Raw genomic sequence first — 7,677 nt, forward strand, 5'->3', positions numbered from 1 at the left:
CCCCAGGTGAAAACGGTCAACATGATCTACGCCACCCACATCCGCAAGAGGGAACGAAATCGAGCACTAAAGGACGTATACGCGATGGAGCCAGTCGTCCCCAAATTCAACCCATGGCCAGCTTGTCCGATCACCTTTGATCGTAGGGATCATCCTACTAGCATCCGTCACGGCGGCTCAGCCGCATTGGTCTTAGACCCAATCATCGACGGATTCCACCTCACGAGAGTCCTCATGGACGACGGCAGCAGCCTGAACCTTCTTTACCAGGATACAGTGCAGAAGATGGGCATCGATCCTTCAAGGATTAAGCCCACCAAAACCACCTTTAAAGGTGTCATTCCTGGAGTAGAGGCCCGTTGCACGGGCTCTATAACATTGGAAGTGGTCTTCGGATCTCCGGATAACTTCCGAAGCGAAGAGCTAATCTTCGACATCGTCCCTTTCCGCAGTGGTTACCACGCACTACTCGGGCGAACCGCATTTGCTAGATTCAATGCCGTACCACACTATGCATACCTCAAGCTCAAGATGCCAGGCCCGCGCGGGGTCATAACAGTCAACGGAAACATGGACCGCTCTCTCCGTACAGAAGAACATACTGCGGCCCTTGCGGTAGAAGTACAATGCGGCCTCCTCCAGCAAACCACCAATCCGGCGACGACAACCTCAAGCTCCATCAAGCGAGGGTGGAACACCCCGCAGCAAGATCAGCAAGCACGACAAGAGCAGGACTAGCAATCCGGCCTCTGCTCAAATCCCATCAAAGCAGCATTCGTGCAACGCGTACACAACTACGCATTCAAAATACCATGGGCACAGGTGGAGGCGTACCAGGGGCTCAGTCAACAGTACGGTATCGCTTCGTACCCTTTCCATTTACCCTTAAGGACATTGCTTTAGTGCAGCTTCTCTAGAATAGCCGGATTGTCGGACTTACATAGGAGAGGAAACCCAGGAGGCAACAGGCTTCGGGCACAGCAGGAAACACCCACGTGGAATATATTTACGATTGTTGTTCCCGCTTTATCTATCTGCACGTAGCCTGCCCCTGGATAGGATATGTCAAATAATCCTATTTGTCTCCGCTTCATGCATACATTATAAACATACGCCTAAACGTATTATTTATCAATGGGAGACCACATATAGCATCAGCTTACTTATTTTTATTTGAGCATTTTTTATAAATGTCTATTTAATTTTGCATCCGTACACTTTGGTACGCTTAGTTTGCCAGGGGCATCTTATGGCACCCCATAATACGCAAGTCAAGTCCGAACACTTTCAACAGTGCGGCACTCCGAACTTATAGCATTATATGCATCAGCTCCGAATCATGTCTTGGATTACGGTTGGGATAGCCCGGCACCCTTGTTTTGGTGCCTTACGTTCCGTTAATTCGGCTAAGGTAGCGCAGGGAGAACTACTACGATTGTGCCCTGGTTTTTCCGGACGAGCACCTCAGTAGAGAAAGCACAAAACTGTCCGGCATGATGTGGCGAGAGACTGGTCGCTGTTCGAGAGGTCTTAAAATCCTTAAAGATTTTTCCGCTTTATGCGTTAATTCGGATTTGTCCCATATAGGTGTGTATAGCGCCCCAATTCGGCCTTCCGGATTCTAGGGGCTTCGCCGAAATTTAAAATGGTAGACTTCTATGGCTAAGTGAAGGTTATAAAGTCGCATAGTCCGATTGCCTTGTTCGCTGCGCTGGACACCTCCTTAAGGGACCAAACATTGGGATAAAGAGTGTCCGGGTTTTCCACGAACACCCCAGTACTAGTTACATGGGGGCAGAAGCCGACGACTGGCCTACTTTCAGAATTTGATAAACAGCCGCACATAAGGTGATATTTTAAATAACAAAAGCGCTACTTAGCGAAAGTAACTTCGTCTTTAAATTACAAACATGACAGAGGTGAATTCATTCAAAAATTATGTCTTTGGTACATTCATTGGCCACGAGGCAAGCACCCTACATCACGCCATCATAATACTTCTCGGGGACACAGTGCGGCTTGCACTCCGGCGGCCCGTCCTTCACCAGCTTCTCTGCGTCCATCTTGCCCCAATGCACCTTTGCCTGGGCAAGGGCCCGACGGGCACCCTCAATGCAAACGGATCGCTTGATGACTTCCTGTCGCGGACAGGAATCCACCATCCGCTTGATCAGGCCGAAGTAGGTGGTGGTCAGAAGCTCACCAGTCCATATCCGGACTATGAGATCTTTCATAGCCACTGCGGCCGCCTTGTGGAGTTCGACCAACTGCTTCAGTTGGTCACTCAGAGGCGTTGCATGTTCGGGCCCAGCATACTGGGACCAGAACAAGTTCTCCGTTGAGCTCCCCTCCCTGGGCACGGTAGAACTCCGTAGCATCTGATACGCTGCGTGGCAGGTCTGCGAATGCCCCTGGAGAGCTCCGGATTCGAGTAAGTAAAAGAAACGCCTCCTCCACATGTTTGCTTTGCATAAAAAATTTCTTACCTGCCACTATCTTTTTGACCTCCTGGATCTCTTGTTGTGCCCTCTCGGCTTCGGCCTTGGCATCTTTTGTATTTGTAAGGGCCTTTGCAAGCTCTGCCTCTTTTGCTTTAAGCTCCTGCTCCGCAGACTCGAGCTTCTTGCCGAGCTCCTGGAGCTCTTCTTGTACCTCGCCCACTCGGGCCTCTTGCTTTTTGCGCTCCTTGAGTTCCAAGGTCGCTTTGTGTTCGGCCTCGGACAATGCCTTCTTGAGAGACGCCACTTCGTTGGTGGCCTCTGTTACCATATCACGACATTTCGTCGTTAGCATAATCAAATTTTATATACTATTCATTATATGAGAGAGGGGAATCATTCACCTTTGCTATCTTCGAGCTGCCTCCTTGTGAGGGCAAGCTCTCCCTATGCTCGCTCTAAGTCCTGCGTTAGGCCTGCAATTTCAGCCATGCGAGCAGCAGCGGCCAGCACCACAGCCTGTTCATTTACATTCAAAGTTATTGTTAGACTCCTGCGGATTATAATTGACCCTCTGTTTGGTTTTTCTTTCCGAACACCAAACAGAGTATCAGGGGCTACTACCTATAGGGTGGTGATTTCACACATTTTACTTACCTCAAAGCCTGTCAGGAGGCTGGTGCAGGCTTCGGTTAGTCCGCTCTTGGCGGATGAAACCTTCTGAATCACCGCACTCATAATAGTACGGTGCTCTTCATCTAGGGAAGCGCCGCGAAGCGCTTCCAGCAGACAATCCGGCGCCTGGGGCGCAATGGAAGTCCTATACAGACGACCCTCCCTCCATAACGAGGGGTTGCCCGCCTAAATCCGGAGCCACTGAGGGCTCCAGAACAGTCTTCGGCTGAGAGGCCGGCTTACCGTGGCTCTCATCAACACGATCCACGGGGACCTTGAACCCCGCGAGTCCGACGTTTGGGACACCGCCTTGAGGCGCCTCTAGGGCCACCTCCGGCATCGCCGGGAGCCTTCGGGACAACACCTCCGTATCGTCCGCAGGCTGAGGAGACGTGGCAGTCGGGAGTGAGTTCATTGCTGACTCACTCAAGGACCCGTCCGAAGACGACACTTTAGGATGGGCCCTGGCCGGACTGCATACAAGTTCGGCATTACAAACAAAACTATGAAGCAAAATTATGATGGACTACGGGTACTTACGATCGCATTAGGGGCTTCTTCCTAGGCAGCCACCCTTCCTTGCTATCGGTGGCGGTGGCGAAGTAGTCCGGAAGGGACACCTTTCCCTTCTTGGACGTCCAAGTCTCCCCCACCGGGGCGGCCTTCCTCTTCTTCCCTCCCCCGACACGGGGAGGTGGTGTTTCTTCCTGTTCCTCCCTGCCTCCACGGGAGGAATCTGTCTCGTCGTCATCAGACGGCACGGGTATGACGGCCTCGCGCCGGGGGCCTCTCCTGGTCCCCTGGTCCGCCGTCTCAGGCCCCCCATCCTGTCCGGATAGGGTGGCCTCCTCTTCTTCTTATCCTTCTTCCCCTTCGGGGGAGGAGTTTTCCTCGTCCTCTCCGGACGAGGCTTTGGGCGTAGCCTTACGCCGGGGACCCTTTCGGGTCCCTGGGGCCTTCTTATCGGCCTTCTTCTACGGCCCCTTGTAGGGTGCCGGGACCAACATCTTCGTCAGGAGATCGGTAGCTGGGCTTTCCAGCAACGGAGTCGGACTGTCAATCCGCTCCGCTGTCTCCACATACTCCTGAACAAACATACACAGACACTTAGGAATTCTCCATGAATACATTGTGAAGGACCGAACCCGGTGGCAACCTGAGAACTCACCTGGGTAGGGTGATGAGCGGCGTGGAGCCCACGGTCCTCGGTTATGAGAGGAGGTACTTCGGTGGCCTTGAACAACGCCTTCCATGCATTCTTGTGCTTCATGCCATAGAGCCTCTGAAGCGTCCGGTGTTCGGCCGGGACGAACTCCCATAGATTGAATGCCCGCCTTTGGCATGGCAGAATCCGGCGAGTGAGCATGACCTGGATCACATTGACAAGCTTGATGTTCTTGTCCTTCATGCCCTTGATGCAGTTGATGAGTCCGGTCAGCTCTGAAGATTCGCCCCATAACGGGCCCTTCTGTTCCCAGGAGGTAAGCCGCATAGGGATTCCGGATCGGAACTCGGGGGCAGGCGCCCAGTTGGCGTCATGTGGCTCGATGATGTAGAACCACCCCGATTGCCACCCCTTCACGGTTTCCGCAAAGGAGCCGTCAGGCCAGGTGACATTAGGCATTTTGCCCACCATGGCTCCTCCGCACTCCGCTTGCTGGCCGCTCACGATCTTCGGCTTCACGCAGAAGGTTTGGAGCCACAAGCCGAAATGAGGTTTAATGCGGAGGAAGACCTCGCACACGATGATGAACGTCGAGATGTTGAGGACGAAATTCAGGGCTAGATCATGGAAATCTAGCCCGTAGTAGAACATGAGCCCGCGGACAAAGGGGTGGAGTGGAAACCCCAGTCCACGGATGAAGTGGGCAAGGAACACGACCCTCTCGTGGGGTCCTGGAGTTGGAATGACCTGCCCACCGTCTGGTAGCCGGTGCACTATGTCCGCGGCCAAGTATCCGGCCGCCCGAAGACTTGCGATGTTCTTCTCCTTCACGATGGAAGCCACCCATTTGCCTCCTGCTCCGGACATGTTTAGCTGTGCGGAGGAGACTTGGACTAGGGCGTTGGAGCTCGGGGAGGCAAGAGTGGGTAGAGGAGGAAGAAGGCGTGGGTAATAATGGGGAACTCTTATCCCTTTATAGAGGCGACGAAAGCGGAGCGCCTCCCCACTAGCCTATTGAGAATCGCTTATTTCCCAAGCGCCACAATTGATGGCACGGGGGGATTACCCATACCCGTATTGATGAGAATCCCGTGATAAGGGGACATGATCTCTGCTTTGACAAGACATGTCAAGGAAACCGCCTCGCAATACGCGCTATGGCTGGTTGTGAAAAAACGGTTCGACCTGACCGAAATGACATATCGCGTCGTCTAAAAAGTTGTCAGCTGGAGTATCATTCTCTCTATGGTGGTATGTGAAGATCATTTTGCAGATCCAGACACAGTCTACGTGTTCAATAATTACCTTGGAGTATTCGTAGGAGGAACCCGCCTTGCAATGCCGAAGACAAGACCGCACGCCGGACTCATCGTCATTGAAGCCTGGTTTAGGGGCTACTGGGGGAGTCCTACATAAGGGGGTATCCGGACAGCCGGACTGTATACATCGTCCGGACTATAGAAGCGTCAAGATACAAGACTCAAGACTTCGGCTCGTGTTCGGATGGGACTCTCCTTTTGCATGGAAGACAAGCTTGGCAATCTGGATATTATGTTTCCTTCCTTGTAACCGACTCCATGTAAAACCTAGATCTCCGGTGTCTATATAAACCGGAGAGCATGGTCCTTAGAAGGCCGATCACAATTACAATCATACCATCATAGGCTAGCTCTTAGGGTTCAGCCTCTACGATCTCGTGGTAGATCTACTCTTGTACTCCACATATCTTCAATATTAATCAAGCAGGAAGTAGGGTTTTACCTCCATCGAGAGGGCCCGAACCTAGGTAAACATTGTGTTCCTTGCTTCCTGTTACCATCAGCCTAAGACGCACAGGTCGAGACCCCCTACCCGAGATCCGCCGGTTTTGACACCGACAGCGGCCACTAAGAAACCATGGAAAAAGTAGACTAGGAAATAAATAAGGCCGAAACTAACGCTATGCTATTAAGGCGATTGCACAGATTACATCCACTAGGCATCAAAGATGGCCACCAGTGCAAATATGGGGAACACCCTACACTATACAAAAATGGCTTGTTGTTTTCTTCAGCCGGTGGCTGCACGTTAAGAACAAATTTTGTATCACACGAAAACAAATTACAACTATATAACAAAAGGAAGGTTGGCATAAAACTTAACAGTCTAGCAGATAAATGCACCACCAGAAGTTCAGAAGCTCAGTTCATTTGACCTGACTGTTACGTTTTCATGTTGTATTGTCCGATGGAGCACCATAACCCTCACCTTCATTTCTCCTAGGCTCTTGAACAACATAGCAAATGTCTGATAGTCTGGTTTCAAAACCATGCATATCTTGACGACATCGAACAATGTCTCTCCTTGTTTCACAAAGGGTCTCTGTTAGGGAATGGACTTGTGTCTGGAGCGCAGATACAACATTGCTTTGAGCTTGCATATCTTGCTCATGAGGCGGTTTGGACGAGATTGCCTTAACAACCAACCCAGTATTACACAGGAACGTGCTTTTGGCACTGTTAGTGGACAGGTACTGACCCACTCCAGCAAGAGCTGACATTGCGGTTATAGTTGCCTCGCCACCTTCCGAAGGTGGCGGTTCCACCATTTTTTCCATAGCTCGCTGAATAGTTGAGTTTTTACATTAGTAGTACCAGAACAAAAGATATTAAGCATGCAGCAAAACCAAACAAAATAGCTTTGGTCTATATACAGAACTTATTCTGGTGAATCCATGTAAAATTTTAGTTGTATTTTATTGCAAAGTACATAATAAAACTAGGTTCCAAACATATGACCATGTACCATCACTAATGTATTGTCTATTTCTTCACATTGTATCGAGGGCTAAGGATAAAGAGACGAAGTTTATAATACGGTAAGCATAGTATGACATCATTCATATCACAAAACAACTAAGAACAGACAAACAGGCAATTGTAACGTTGTGTGGGCAAGTCCATCGCGGAACTAGATTACGGGTCAAGATCAAAGGAACATCGCTCCTCTCTTTTAAACCTTGTAAGGTGTAATGATACGCTAAGACAATTGTGTATAAAATTGAAAAGAGTAATAGTCATTGGCTGCAAACCATGAAGTTCAAGGCACAAGTCAGAGTAAGTAGTAGTTAAAAGGCATGAAGATTAAGGACTTACAACAGCGGCTTTGACTGGTGTAGTCATGCCCTTCTTCTTGCTGGTGTGACAGTCCTTGAAGATTTCCACAACATTTGGTTCAGGTACTTTTTGGTCCTTGCAGGCTTTCCTATGCATTTCGAACAAGTCAATATAGATCTGATAATATGGTACAGCGAAAAGTGTGAAACAGCAGCTAATTACAAGAGCCTCGCAGTGTGCAATATAGCTATGAGATCCTGTCGTCTGTTGGAATTTCACTTTCGTACGGTTGGCCTTGTTCTTT

Source organism: Triticum dicoccoides, chromosome 7B, assembly GCF_002162155.2.
Source record: "Triticum dicoccoides isolate Atlit2015 ecotype Zavitan chromosome 7B, WEW_v2.0, whole genome shotgun sequence".
Classification (NCBI taxonomy): Eukaryota; Viridiplantae; Streptophyta; class Magnoliopsida; order Poales; family Poaceae; genus Triticum; species Triticum dicoccoides.